Genomic DNA, 14,049 nt, shown 5'->3' on the forward strand with positions numbered 1-14,049 from the left:
TCATGGTGACAGAAAATGGTTATTGAGTATGCCACTGACAATAGGATCATTGAAATTGCTCCAGAAATGAAAACAAGACATTTTGCTTCACACTGTGAGTAGCTGTGTTATGTGGCATTCAAAGGAAATAAGATTGCTAATGGGATGGGAGGCTGTTACTGTGTGACCCATTCAAAAACTGCCCCATGTGAAGAAATTCTTCTCTCCTTTTACGCATCAGTTCCACTCCAAAGAAGAAAGTTAGAATAATTTCCTCAGTCAAATTCACAGCAACTTTTTATTCTGAGTAAATCGGATGCAATCTGATTAGGAGTTAGTTGTACTGATGAAAATAGAAAGTAACTAGTTGAACATAATTTGGTGGCAAAGTTAAGAGACTCTCAGCTGCGTGTGGTGGCTCACGCCTGTAATCCCAGCAGTTTGGGGGCGCTGAGATGGGAGGATCACCTGAGGTCAGGAGTTTGAGACCAGCCTGGCCAACATGGGGAAATTCCATCTCTACTAAAATTACAAAAATTAGCTGGGTATGGTGGTGGGTGCCTGTAGTCCCAGCTACTTGGGAGGCTGATGCAGGAGAATTGTTTGAACCTGGGTGGTGGAGGTTGCAGTGGGCCGTCATCATGGTACTGCACCCAGCCTGGCCCACAGAGTGAGACTCCGTCTAAAAAAACAAAAAACAAAAAACAAAAAAAACAAAAAACAGAGAGAGAGAGAGAGAGAAAGAGAGACTCTCAGGCTGTTTTAGACAACATTGTGGACTGTCCAGGTCAACAATGAGAAAATAGAGAAAAGGACAACTAAGCTCTGGTAGTGGTAACATTTTTGTACAGGGGACTCTGGAGCAGCAGAAAAATTTTAGTAATTAGACTAAAGAAAATTAGGCATATCGATATTAGAGTGTGGCAGAGGCATAGAATTAAAACCAAGGGACTTATCTTGACTTGGAGAAGAGTTTCAGAGTTCTGAAGATACCCCAAACAGAGAATGAGCTGGATCACGTTGAAAAGCACATCAAGCCCTGGTCAGGCATCACTGCTAATTTTCATACAGCTTAAGCACTCATTTACATCAGTTAAAGACATTTTCCTATGGGCATATGCCTGCAAAATTACACTGTAATTCAAATGGAAAATAGAATCCAGTTTTCACTAATTTTCTTTCTAGTCAACTAGGTGAGATTTTTTTTTCTTTTTTCCTTAAACAGAGGGATATCTGTGTGGAGTTGTTCAATTTTGTCAAGCTGCAACAAAATAAAATTTGTTAATTCTTATTTGCCCAGTAAAAGCATAACTTAGAAAATGAGCAGTTTCACTTGGCTTTTCTGAATAGATATTCCTTTGGGACAGAGAGGTAATAACTGATAATATAATGTGTGATATTTTCAACAATTTTAGGTCAACTTTGGATGCTCTAAAATATAAAATATTTATTTGGAAAGGTGTTATTACTTCACACTTATTGAGGACCTATCTTATGTGAAGTACTTTTCTGCAGGCCTGTTCAGTTAAAATGGGTAGAAAATGTCATATCTGTATGCAAAGAATCAGCATTCTGATTCACCAGCTCTTCATGTTAATGATTTTCTAGTACTTCTCCACAATCTGCCAGGGAAGTGATTAACAATCTGCATATACTTCATTGATTGGAAACTGCAGGCACTTCAAACCTTCCTTCATCTTCCTTCATATGCATCCTTACATACAGACCAAAAAAAAAAAAAAAAAAAGGTAATGAAGTGTAATTTTGTTTTCTTACACACCTTGACATCCTTTCAACAGAATGACCTTTTTTAACAGGCGGATTTAGGTCTAGCCTCAGTTACTCGCTGAGAGTTCTGTTTACTACTTTCTGGGCACGTGAGTAAATGACAGGCACCGTGACCTTGCTGTGCCCTTTGCTCTTGTGTGTGTTAGGTTCCTCAACATCATCCACCACATGCAGTGGTGGGCTCTTATACATCTTCTAGAAATACCTATTGAACACCTACAGTGTGCCTACGATTACACGAAGCTCCAGTAATTCACCTGTGAGCAGAAGCATATGGTCAATGTTGTCATGGAGCATATGGTGTAGAAAGAGATTATAATAGTAAATGGGAAATTTCAATCTAGTGTGACGAGGAAGTGTAAACTGATATGAAGATAGAGAGTTAGCTCCTAGTCTGAACTTGGGGTATCAGGTAATGAAAACTGATTTAATGTTAATACTTAGAGAGGAGAAAATACTTAAATCTGTTTTGCATTTTTTGACTTTCAGACACTAGCTAGTGGATGGGGTCATAAAAGTTACATCCTAGGAGGCTTAGGAAAACTTTAAGATTATTAACAATCTTTTTATTTCTGATTTAGAATTTTTCCAGTGGTGGCTGTGCAAATGATATTATTAATAGTTATGCCAAGAACCAACATCATATTTTTTTTAACTCTTGAGGTTTCTCTTCCATTCAAACCCTTGTCTTTTAAAAGTGCTTATGCCAAATCAGAGTCCAAATGATAACCAAGATAAGCAGTAATTGATTTTAAGAGTACTTTATATTTGTAGTCTCCTTTTATAATGATTATCAAAATGATATATATCATTATTATTAACTTTAACTAAACATGACTGATTTACCTTGCTAATCTCATGCACAAATCATCTGCAGCAACTACTACAGTGCTGAACACTCAGGAGGTGCTCAGTAAAAGTTTGTGGAATGTATGAATAAATTAATAATACCACATTTTAAAGCAAGGAAACGTGAAATGTAAAATAAATGAGATTTGCCTTCATTTTACTTGCTACTTACTTTTAATCATGAATATACCCCATGAGTGACAGTAAAATATGGTTGAATACCCTAACAGCATCAAACCCATCTGAATAAAAGCCTTAGTTCAGTTACTTCCTATCAGAGCATACTTGGGCAAGTGTCTTTTCTTCCTAACACATTGGATCACCTCCCTCCACATAAAAGGGGGATGAGGAAGCTTCTTTCATGGCAGTGTTGTGAGAACTAAACCAACGTCAAGTATCTTGTTAGCTTTGTTCTCATCAGTAGCCAGGCATTTTATCTCCCAGCTCTTTTTTTTTTTTTTAATTTTATTTTTAAAATTTTTGAGTCTAGCTCTGTTGCCCAGGCTGGAGTACAGTGGCATGACCTCGGCTCATAGCAACCTCCGTCTCTGGGTTTGAGTGATTCTCCTGTCTCAGCCTCCCTAGTAGCTGGGATTACAGGCCCCCACCATCACATCCAGCTAATTTTTGTATTTTTAGTAGAGACAGGATTTCGCCATGTTGGCCAGGCTGTTCTCAAACTCCTGACCTCAGGTGATCCACCCGCCTCAGCCTCCCAAAGTGCTAGGATGAAAGGCATGAGACACTGTGCAGGGCCTTTTTTTTTTTTTTTTTTTTCCGAGATGGAGTCTCGCTCTGTCTCCCAGGCTGGAGTGCGATGGTGCGATCTTGGCACACTGCAACCTCCGCCTCTCAGGATCAAGCGATTCTTCTGCCTCAGCCTCCTGAGTAGCTGGGACTCCAGGCACCTGCCACCACGCCTGGCTAATTTTGTAGTTTTAGTAGAGATGGGGGTTTCACCATGTTGCTCAAGCTGGTCTTGAACTCCTGACCTCAGATGATCCACCCGCCTCGGCCTACCAAAGTGTTGGGATTACAGGCGTGAACCACCATGCCCAGCCTGTCCCAGCTCTTTTAATTCATCTTACAAATGTTTGGACCCAGCAGGAGAAACTGAGAGCAGATGGACCTGTTAGAGTGATGCTGCCTGCTGCCGAAACAGAAGTGCCACAGCTACCCACTGGTCTAACTCTGCACTGTTACTACACATACTTCATGGCCCTGGAGACAGAAAAAACATATCACAACTCACATTCCTTTAGTTCCTCTGATCTGCTCACCTCTCCTGCCCCTTCTTTAGGCACTCATTCATTACACTGGCCTTTTGATGGTTCTTACAACAGGCCAGCCTCTTTCCCACCTCGAGGGATTTGTCTCAGCTCTCCGCCAAACACTCATCCTTCCACTTCTCATTTTTCTGAGACCTACTCATTCTTCAGGGTCAGGCTTCAATGGATTTTCCTTGAAAAGGCCTTCTGCTGCCGTCCCAGCTGAAGTAGCCAGTGTTTTCCTAGTGATGTCTATTCAGTACCTTGTTTGTTTCCATCCTAGTACTGTTCACATGTGTAATCATTTGCTTGATTTACTTGTTTATTCTCTCTATATATAAACTGTAAGCTTCCTGGGGACAGGAGCTATATTTGTCCTACTCTTTTGTATCCTCAGCACCTAATATAGTGTCTTATACATAGTAGGAACTCAATAACTTATTTTTCTCCATTCTCCCCACCTCATGATGATAAATTATAACAATAGAATTTCCTGTCATCATGAAGGCAGCAAGTTATATGTATATTTATGTTTATACATACACATGTACTATATATATGTATGTAGGTGTATATAATAGCTGGCTTATTATAGAAATGAATAAGAGATAAAAAAGAAAAGGGCAAGTTAAACCTTGAGAGAGAGGATAAGAGATGTGGACAGGAGTGGGGAAAGCCACTTTGCTAAGTCAGGTGCCTTAGGTACCTCTGTTGTATGACAGGAATGGTAGATCTATGTAACTTCATCGTAAGACACTGAGTAGCAAATAATACCATATATGTAAAGTGACCATGTTGCTTATTAGATGTCTGCTATTAAGGCAGATTTTATGTTAGCGTGAGTGAACATCTACAGAATGTCTTTTTTTTTTTTTTTTTGAGACGGAGTCTCGCTCTGTCACCCAGGCTGGAGTGCAGTGGCGCAATCTCGGCTCACTGCAAGCTCCGCCTCCTGGGTTTACGCCATTCTCCTGCCTCAGCCTCCCGAGTAGCTGGGACTACAGGCGCTCGCCACCTCGCCCGGCTAGTTTTTTGTATTTTTTTTAGTAGAGACGGGGTTTCACCGTGTTCGCCAGGATGGTCTCGATCTCCTGACCTCGTGATCCGCCCGTCTCGGCCTCCCAAAGTGCTGGGATTACAGGCTTGAGCCACCTCGCCCGGCCCAGAATGTCTTAAGGATGGGTAATGAAGAAGAGAGACATTAAATCTGCTTTCTTCTTATTATTATTATACTTTAAGTTCTGGGATACATGTGCAGAATGTGCAGGTTTGTTACATAGGTATACATGTGCCATGGTGGTTTGCTGCACCCATCAATCCATCATCTACATTAGGTATTTCTCCTAATGCTTTCCCTCCCCTTGCCCTCCACCTCCTGACAGGCCCCAGTATGTGATGATCCTTTTGCTGTGTCCGTGTGTTCTCATTGTTCAATTCCCACTTATGAGAGAGAACATGCAGTGTTTGGTTTTCTGTTTTTGGATTAGTTTGTTGAGAATGATGGTTTCCAGCTTCATCCATGTCCCTGCAAAGGACATGAACTCATCCCTTTTTATGGCTGCATATTATTCCATGGTGTATATGTGCCACATTTCTTTATCCAGTCCATTATTGATGGGCATTTGGGTTGGTTCCAAGTCTTAGCTATTGTGAACGGTGCTGCAATAAACATACATGTGCATGTGTCTTTAGAGCAGGATGATTTATAATCCTTGGGGTGTATACCCAGTAATGGGATTGCTGGGTCACATGATATTTCTGGTTCTTGATCCTTGAGGAATCACCACACTATCTTCCACAATGGTTGAACTAATTTACACTCCCATCAACAGTGTAAAAGCCTTCCTATTTCTCCACATCCTCTCCAGCACCTGTTGTTTCCTGACTTTTTAATGATCGCCATTCTAACTGGCATGAGATGGTATCTCATTGTGGTTTTGATTTGCATTTCTGTAATGACCAGTGATGATTAACTTTTTTCATGTGTTTGTTGACCGCATAAATGTCTTCTTTTGAAAAGTGTCTGTTCATAACCTTTGCCCACTTTTTGATGGGGTTGTTTGTTTTTTCTTGTGAATTTTTTAAAGTTCTTTTTAGATTCTGGATATTAGCCTTTTGTCAGATGGATAGACTGCAAAAATTTTCTCCCATTCTGTAGGTTGCCAGTTCTAACTGCATTTTTTAGAGAGTTGCAAAAACATTTATATATCAATGGTCAAAATAAAAAATAAGTATTTTTAATGGGCAAATACATTTCTATTATTTAAATTATTATAAGATTATCAATTAAAGAAAAAGTAATAATGTGATGTGGGATATTAAACATTAAAGTAAGATGCATAACAACTATAATCCAAGGGCCTGGAGGGGAACAATGAGGATATGCCATTTTAAGATTCTTATGTGTGCAAAGCAGCATAATATCACTTGGAATTAGATAGTAGAAAGTTAAAAATATATACTATGAATTCTAAAGAAATCACTAGTGTAACAAAACACAGATGTGTAGCTAATAAGCTAATAAAGAAATAAAGAAGATAAAATGAAAAATAGGGTTTAATAGAATGGTAACACCAGCCCTATATTTTTATGAAGTCGAGTACCATACATCCAAGATATGGGTACATTTGGATCTCCTCGACTTGTGTAATAATTGTACCCTTATGGTGTGTAGGTCCTAGGTCCTAGCCAAACAGATGAAAACAAATCCCTTATCCAAGTCCTGTAAACTGCAATGCTGGATGAAAGTGTGAAGTATTTTTTTTTTTAAATCTTAGGCTGCGTACTTTATAAATTCAACTTACTTTATAAAATTAGAGCATCCCGAGGTGGAGAGGGGAGGAAGTCCGTGATTTCATGATTCAGTTTCTTGACTTTGAGTTGCTAGGCTGTAAATAAAGTCCTAGGTAGAAGACAACATATAGAAGCTTTTAAAGTGGTGCTGTTTCGATTGAAGTGAGCATTAGGTAAGGTGTTTTTCCCTGTTCCCCATTTCTTCCTTTTATCTTGGTGGTCCTTGGGACAATTCCAGGAAACCTAGGGCTCAGCGTAGGTGTTTTAAAAAAAAGCCCAACCCAGATATTCTATATAAAAGGTGAATTTCCCTCTCTTGAAAACTTGGCTTTTTGCATTTTTGTTCAGGTTCGTAGTAGTGTGTTCATTTTTATTTGTTTTATTTTCCCTTGGCTTATACTGAGTACTCAGAACAAGTCTACATGAAGGCAATTGTTAGAAAAATTAAATGGCAAAAGCAAATTAATTTTGATTCTATCTTTTGGATCTTTCTGAGAACGTCATCTTAATTATCCAGTTTACATTTTTTTTTTATAACAACACAAACAATAGGAGTTATTTCTATTGAAAACAGGGTGTGGAAAATGGTTTCTACAACAGATTTTAAATGCTTTCTAGCTAGTAGTTTGGAATTATTTCTATATTGTAAATAAAACCCAAGGTTGGTATATTATTTTATTGGATCAATATAATGTGTTTTTTCCCCCTCCAAAAGGCTTAGGAAACTGGTAAAATCTCTGGTTAAAATGATGCTTTCTATTCTGACATGAAGAATTAATGGTAAACAAAAAAACTATTTTGGGTGTGTTCGCAAATAATTCCTCATACCAGCCCTATTCTTCTGTATGAACACAGCAAGAACACTTTCTTTTTATCATAGCTATATTTTTATATTTTTTATTGTCTGTAATTTGCCTTGGTAATTCGCTTCTTTTTATGAGAAAACAAGTTTTCTTCCAAACAACCAGATACAATGTAGTCAAATAATTGCTGTCTTAACTTGCTACTGAAGTCCTCCTGACTCTAGAGAGAAATAAAGTATAGGTATGCTATGGTATATATTTACATTCTGTGATGTTAGCAATAAACGTGGCTATCCTTACTGAATGCTATGTCCTGTATCAAGTGTTCCTCATTTAATTTCCACAAAACCCCACAATGATAAACTGGAGCTCAGAGAAGTTTAACTTAACCAAGATCACACTCTTAGGGGCTGCTTCAGAATTTCTGCATAGTAGAACCCAGCAGTATCCATCTGGCTTTAAGTTTAAAAAAAGTTCATAGGTTCATATTAAGAATGGGGGTAAGGGTAGACTGATGAAGATCAGGGGTTGGAGATGGGTCTGAACTTTAAAGTAATTATCTCTACCCCATGGACTCACATCAATGCCATGTAATGTAATAATTGGTACAAGCAGAATTCAAACCCCAATTGCCCTGACCCCGAATTCTGGCATTCTTTACCGTCATGCCATACCACAGAAATACCAGATGGCAATGCTATCTTTTTCGAACTGCCAAAGCAGAGCTATTCAAGGGAACCACCTCACAAGATAAAATGAGAAGCCCACATAAAGCCTCTAGTAGGGTGTGTGGATGGGAGAAGGTGCTTAACATGGCTGATTTTTTTTCTTCTTTTCCTCTTCAAATTTCAAGTTTTATGAACACAATTTTCTCATGATACAGCTTTAAAAAAATTGAACCAGATTGGGCCGAAATCTGACAATCTGTCCTCAGTTACCCACACAGAACTTCTGGGATACAATCTCTTCTCTCAGTGACTCCTACACAGCATTATTTTTAAGAATTTGATTTCCTAGGTACCACAGATATGAAAAGGCACAGAATTTCATAGTACAAAAAAGACGTCAAAAAAATTCGAAACAGAATAGGGAGAATTTATCATTTTCTTCCTGTACTCCACCAAATACCTAAGCAAAAATAAATAAGAGAGAGTGTGTGTGTGTGTGTGTGTGTGTGTGTGTGTGTGTCTTTAAAACTAAGAAGTCGTATTAGTGGTTTCTGGCTCTAGAATCAGTAGCAAGACTAATAGGAGTGAAGTAGCCTTAAACAAGATTAATCTTGGTGCCCTAGCAGGCATTGTTGGTCCCTAGAGAAAGGGTACATTTAAGGATGAAACCTATGACTAACCTGAAACTCTATTTAAACCATAAACTATTCAGACAATGAGCTTCTTTTTTAGTAGCTTGCCTAGTTTTGCATTTGGGGAGAGTTATTTGGGCACATAATTTTGTTGTAAGTATTTCACGTTAATAACAGCTTTCCATTACTTTAGAAGCCTAGTATTATAACAGCAAACTTGCAACCGAAAAACTAGAAAGAAAAACTTATTCTTTATTTAAAAACCAATTGCCTCTCTGAACTCCTTTTTCTTCTGAATCTTGATGAGAATCCTAAAGCCCTAGAGACAGGGAAGTATACACTTTTGCTTTTCCTCCTCTCTTATGGTTTTTGTTTTTCTCCACTTAAATTTTTACCTTTCTCTAAAATGAATTATAGATGCCATTGATTGAGTGCAAGTCACCCAGCAGATACTGTGATAAGTGCTTTGTAGATGTTGTGATGTTTTCTCTTTAGAGCACTAAGATTTCTCATTAGAATGATTAGGAGGTGGGGATTATTTCCCCTATTTTACAGATAAGAAGACTGAGACCTAGGAAGATTCTTACTGAAGATCATAGCTAGTAAACAATAAAATCAGGATTCAGACTCTGGTCAAGTCTGTCTGATATCAAAGACTATACATGCTTTTTAATTGCTAAGTTACATTGGGTTATCCATAGAGTACAGAGTTTTCCTATCCATGAGATAATATTTTTAAAAGATTTAGAACAATCTGTGGAATATAATAAGTATGAGTTCGTTAAATAAAATTGATTATTGCCTCTTCAGTTGTTCACATAAAATTGAACCTGAAGTGATTCTATGTTTGACTTTGAGAAAAAAAATGTATGTCTTCTTTTTTTTTTTTTTTTTTTTTTTGAGACAGGGTCTCAGTTTATTACCCAGGCTGAAGTGCAGTGGCATGATCTTGGCTCACTGTGACCTCTGCCTCCCAGCTTCAAGCAATCCTCCCACCTCAGCCACCCAAGTAGCTGGGATTACAGGCATGTGTCACCACACCAAGCTAATTTTTGTATTTTTAGTTGAGGTGGGATTTCGCCATGTTGGTCAGGCTGCTCTCAAACTCCTGACTTCAGGTGATCTGCCGGCCTTGGCCTCCCAAAGTGCTGGGATTACAGGTGTGAGACATTGCGCCTGGCCAAATCTACATCTTTATGAATACATAATAGCCGACATTTGAGGGTGGTTTATCTTTGCCAGGCTTTATGCTAAGGGTTTTATGCATTATTAATTTATTTAACTATTTTTATTGAATAGCTAATATATGCGAAACAGTGTTCTAGGCACTGAGGAGTCAGCATTGAATAAAACACACATAGTTGTCTGCCTTCAAGGAGCTTATATCCTAGGATGTATGTGTATACGTGTGTCTGGAGAGATGGATAATGAACAGCATAAATAAGCAAAATATAAATTATGTCACAAGGATACATTGATAGACACTATGGAGAATGAAGCAGGCTGGGTTTAGGGTTATGTGTTGGAATTTTAGGTAGAAGGTAGGGATGCCTTCACTGAGGTAGTGATATTTAAATAAAGGCTTGTAGAAGATGAACTTTCAAACGATGGGGAATCTGAGAGGCAGAGGGAAAAGCACATATCAAGGTCCTGAGGTTGGAGAGTGCTGGGTCTATTGGAGAAGAAGCTTAGAGGGGCAGTGTAGCTGGAACTGGTAAGGGAGGAAGAGGCTGGGAGAAAATGAGATTAGAGAGATAAAAGAAAGCCAGATTCTGTAGGGATTTATAGGCCTTTGTAAGGACTTTGACTTTGACTCTGCTGACATGGACAGCCATTGTTGGGTTTTCAGCAGGTAAGTGACAAGATTTGGCCTATTTTTAAAAGCTGCCTGACAAATGATGTCAGAAATTTGACATATATTTTAACAAGGTAGCTGTTGTATTCAACCCTGGCTGCTATTTTGAGAACAGACTGATGAAACCAAGGGAAGAAGTGTGGCAATCAATTAGACAGCTATTGGAATAATCCAATTGTGAGGAGTGGATGGCTCAGAGAAGGTCAATAGGAGTGGAAATGGTGAGAATGATCAGATTCTGAATACATTTGGAAGGTAGAGGCATCAGAATATGCTGATGTCATGGGTGTGTTGTATGGGCAAAAGGACAGTGTTGAGGATGACTTCAAGAATTTTAACTTAAGCAATTTGGAAGAACGGAGTTACTACTAACCAAGATAAAGAAACCTGAGGAAAGATTGCCTTTTTTAGAGGTAATATTGAAACTCAAATTCAGGACATGTTAGTTTGGAGATGCTTGTTAGACATTCATGTGAATAATCAGAGTTAGATATATGGATCTGTGATTGTAGGGCAGAGTTCAGGCTTAAGATATAAAGCTGGTAGTCATCACCATGTAGAATGTATTTAAATCTGAGACTGAATGACAATACTAAGGAAGTAATGCAGTAAGAAAAGACAGTAGGTCCAAGAATGGAGGCCTAAGCACCTAAGTGTTAAGACCTGGGAGTTGAAGAGGAACCTACAAAGGAGATTCAGAAGGCGTGGCCAATGAGGTAGGAAGAGAACCAGGAAATTGCAGTGTCCTGAAAGCCAAGTGAAAATAAAAATGCTTCAAGTGGGAGAGAATAATTAGAGTCACATAGTGCTGAAAGAGTAAATTTTTTGCAAATTGAGAGTAATGTCTATTAGATATACCAATGTGGAGGTCATTGGTAACTTTGACAGCAGCAGTTTCGATGGACTGCTTAGGGCAAAAGCCTCATTGGCATGTATTTAAGGGGAATCGTAGCAGAGGAACTAGGAAAAGTGAGTACAGACAGAACTTTCAAGAAGTTTTGCTAAAAAGTGAAATATAGAAATTAGGTGGTAGAACAGAAAGTGAGAGAAAAAGAGATTTTTTTAGACATTAGAAAAAAACAGCATGCTTGTATTTTTATAAGAAGAATTCAGTGGTTAGAGAAAAAAATCAACAATTCAGGAGATAAGTGGGAGGCAGCTGAAGTGATATCCTCGGATAAGTGAGAAGGAATGGGATAGAGTGCATAAAGAATTTGTTGTAAGCCTTGTCAGTTCATCTATCTTGATGGGATCTATGAATATTGAATAGATATGTAGCAAATACAGTACATATAGTAATATGTACATATAGTACCTACATATAGTAATATAGTACATGTAGTAATATGTATACATGCATACCTACATATATGAGGAAGGAAGTAGTTGAAGTTTGAAGAGAGAAGATCACATAAAATAGTAGTCCAGGACTGTGGGAGAGTGAATAAACTAGGGAAATGTGTTATTGACCAGTGGCATTGAGGACTCACTTGAAGCAAATGGCCATGAATGTAAAGTGAGCTCATTCTGCATGGTTGTTTATTTTTCTCCAGCTATGTCCAGTTGCATGGGGGCAGGTGGGAGTAAGCCCAGATTTTAGCCTCACCAGCAGGCATGAGGTTTTGTAAAGTCAAGGCAGAAGAGCTCAAGGTGTATGCAAAAGAATTATTTAAATGATTGGCCATTGCATTTAAGTGGGTTAAGAAATTCAGTGAAGACATGAAGGAGAGAGGTGACAATGAAAAGATATAAGACTAATGGATTGAAGATCTCTCTGGGGTTAAAGGGTTTTTGGAATCTAGTGCTGGAAGAAATGAGATGGAAACCTAGGAGAAGATAGTGTTGTTTGAAGTTGAGCTTATGGAGGGTCAATGAATGAATAATGACACACTTCAGGGAATGGCCATAAAGGGGATGACTAAAGGAGGATGAAATTTTTGGACATTAGGAGTTAGGAGTACTCAAAGATCACCTGTGTACGTATTGAAAGCCCAGAAATTATATTATTTCATCTTAATAATGAATCTTTTGTCCACATTTTAGAGAGAAAAGCTGAGGCTAAGAGTTGGGAAATAAGTCCAAGGTCCCCGAACTAGGAGAGGGTAGACTAGGATTTGAATCTGGTTGGTAAGATTCATCTCTCTTACCCACTGTGCATAATGGCTCATATATGGTATGTTCTGCTGCCTCTGTGCCATGGCCAATTAAAAGGAGTTGGGAGATTTTCAAATGTTTTGTGTCATTTGCTAACCAAATCTGTCATTCATCAACAAAGATTTATTAAGCACCTACTAAACAGCAGTGCAAGGCTGGGTGCAGTGACTCACATCTGTAAGCATAGCACTTTGGGAGACTGAGGCGGGCTAATGACTTGAGGCCAGGAGTTTGAAACCAGCGTGGCCAACAAGGCGAAACCACATCTCTACTAAAAATACAAAAATCAGCTGGGCATGGTAGCATGTGCCTGTGGTCTCAGCTACATGGGATGCTGAGGGACAAGAATCACTTGAACCCTGGAGGCGGAGATTGCTGTGAGCTAAGATCGCGCCACTGCACTTCAGCCTGGGTGACAGAGCAAGACTGTGCTTCAAAAAACAAAACTAAACTAAACTAAATCAGCAGTGCATTGCACTGTTTCATGTTCCAGGGCTACAAGGATGAAATGTATTGTATGGAATTGCTGTTGAGAATTCAATCTCAGCTGCATTTTCATCTTTGCCAGTATAAAAGTGTTTGAGTAATTATTTGAATGTTTTATTGTATCTTGCCCTTATTATCTTATAAAAATGGGTAGAGAATGGAAAATGAAAGTGGTGATATTGGTAATAAGAGCCATATATCTCATAAACTTAATGTAATTCAGACAAAGATGGAAATCTTTAGGCATGCTGAAAGGTGTGAATCCTCAGCCTTAAGTGGTTATCATTGGATTTATGCCAGTTGAGTGAGTTTTCAATTAGGAAAGAACAAATGCATGGTTAAAAATGTATAAAATGTGGGAACTATATTTCAAAGATACTGTCTAAAAAGGCAGGTGTAATTAGGCATAGGCATAGTTTTTTTTTTTCTTTTCTTAATTGGGAATGCCAATTATATAAGGTGTAAATCTATGGTTTGCCTTATGCAGCGAGACCATATTTATACATGACTTCAGGGATGTATAATGTATGAATATATGGAACACTTTTATAATATAAAAGTGATACCAGTATTAGGAAAAAGTAGAAGAGAAAGTACTTAATTCTGAATGGAATGATCAGGGATATTCTCCCAGCCATGGCAATTCTTAATCAATGTCATATAGAATAAGAAGTTTGTCAGGCAGACAACACAAGGAACAACATTCTAGGCAGCAGAATGAGCAGATGCTGAGGTCTGGAAGTCAGGCAGAGCATGGCCTGTTCTCTGAGCCTC

The 14,049-nt window shown here is 38.5% G+C and overlaps 1 protein-coding gene across 2 annotated transcripts in view; it reads left to right on the plus strand.

Annotated features, from left to right (window-relative positions):
• KCTD16 (potassium channel tetramerization domain containing 16) overlaps window positions 1–14,049 on the plus strand; it is a 310,210-nt gene that overhangs the window by 51,212 nt on the left and 244,949 nt on the right.

Source organism: Macaca mulatta, chromosome 6 (genome assembly GCF_049350105.2).
Source record: "Macaca mulatta isolate MMU2019108-1 chromosome 6, T2T-MMU8v2.0, whole genome shotgun sequence".
Taxonomy (NCBI): domain Eukaryota; kingdom Metazoa; phylum Chordata; class Mammalia; order Primates; family Cercopithecidae; genus Macaca; species Macaca mulatta.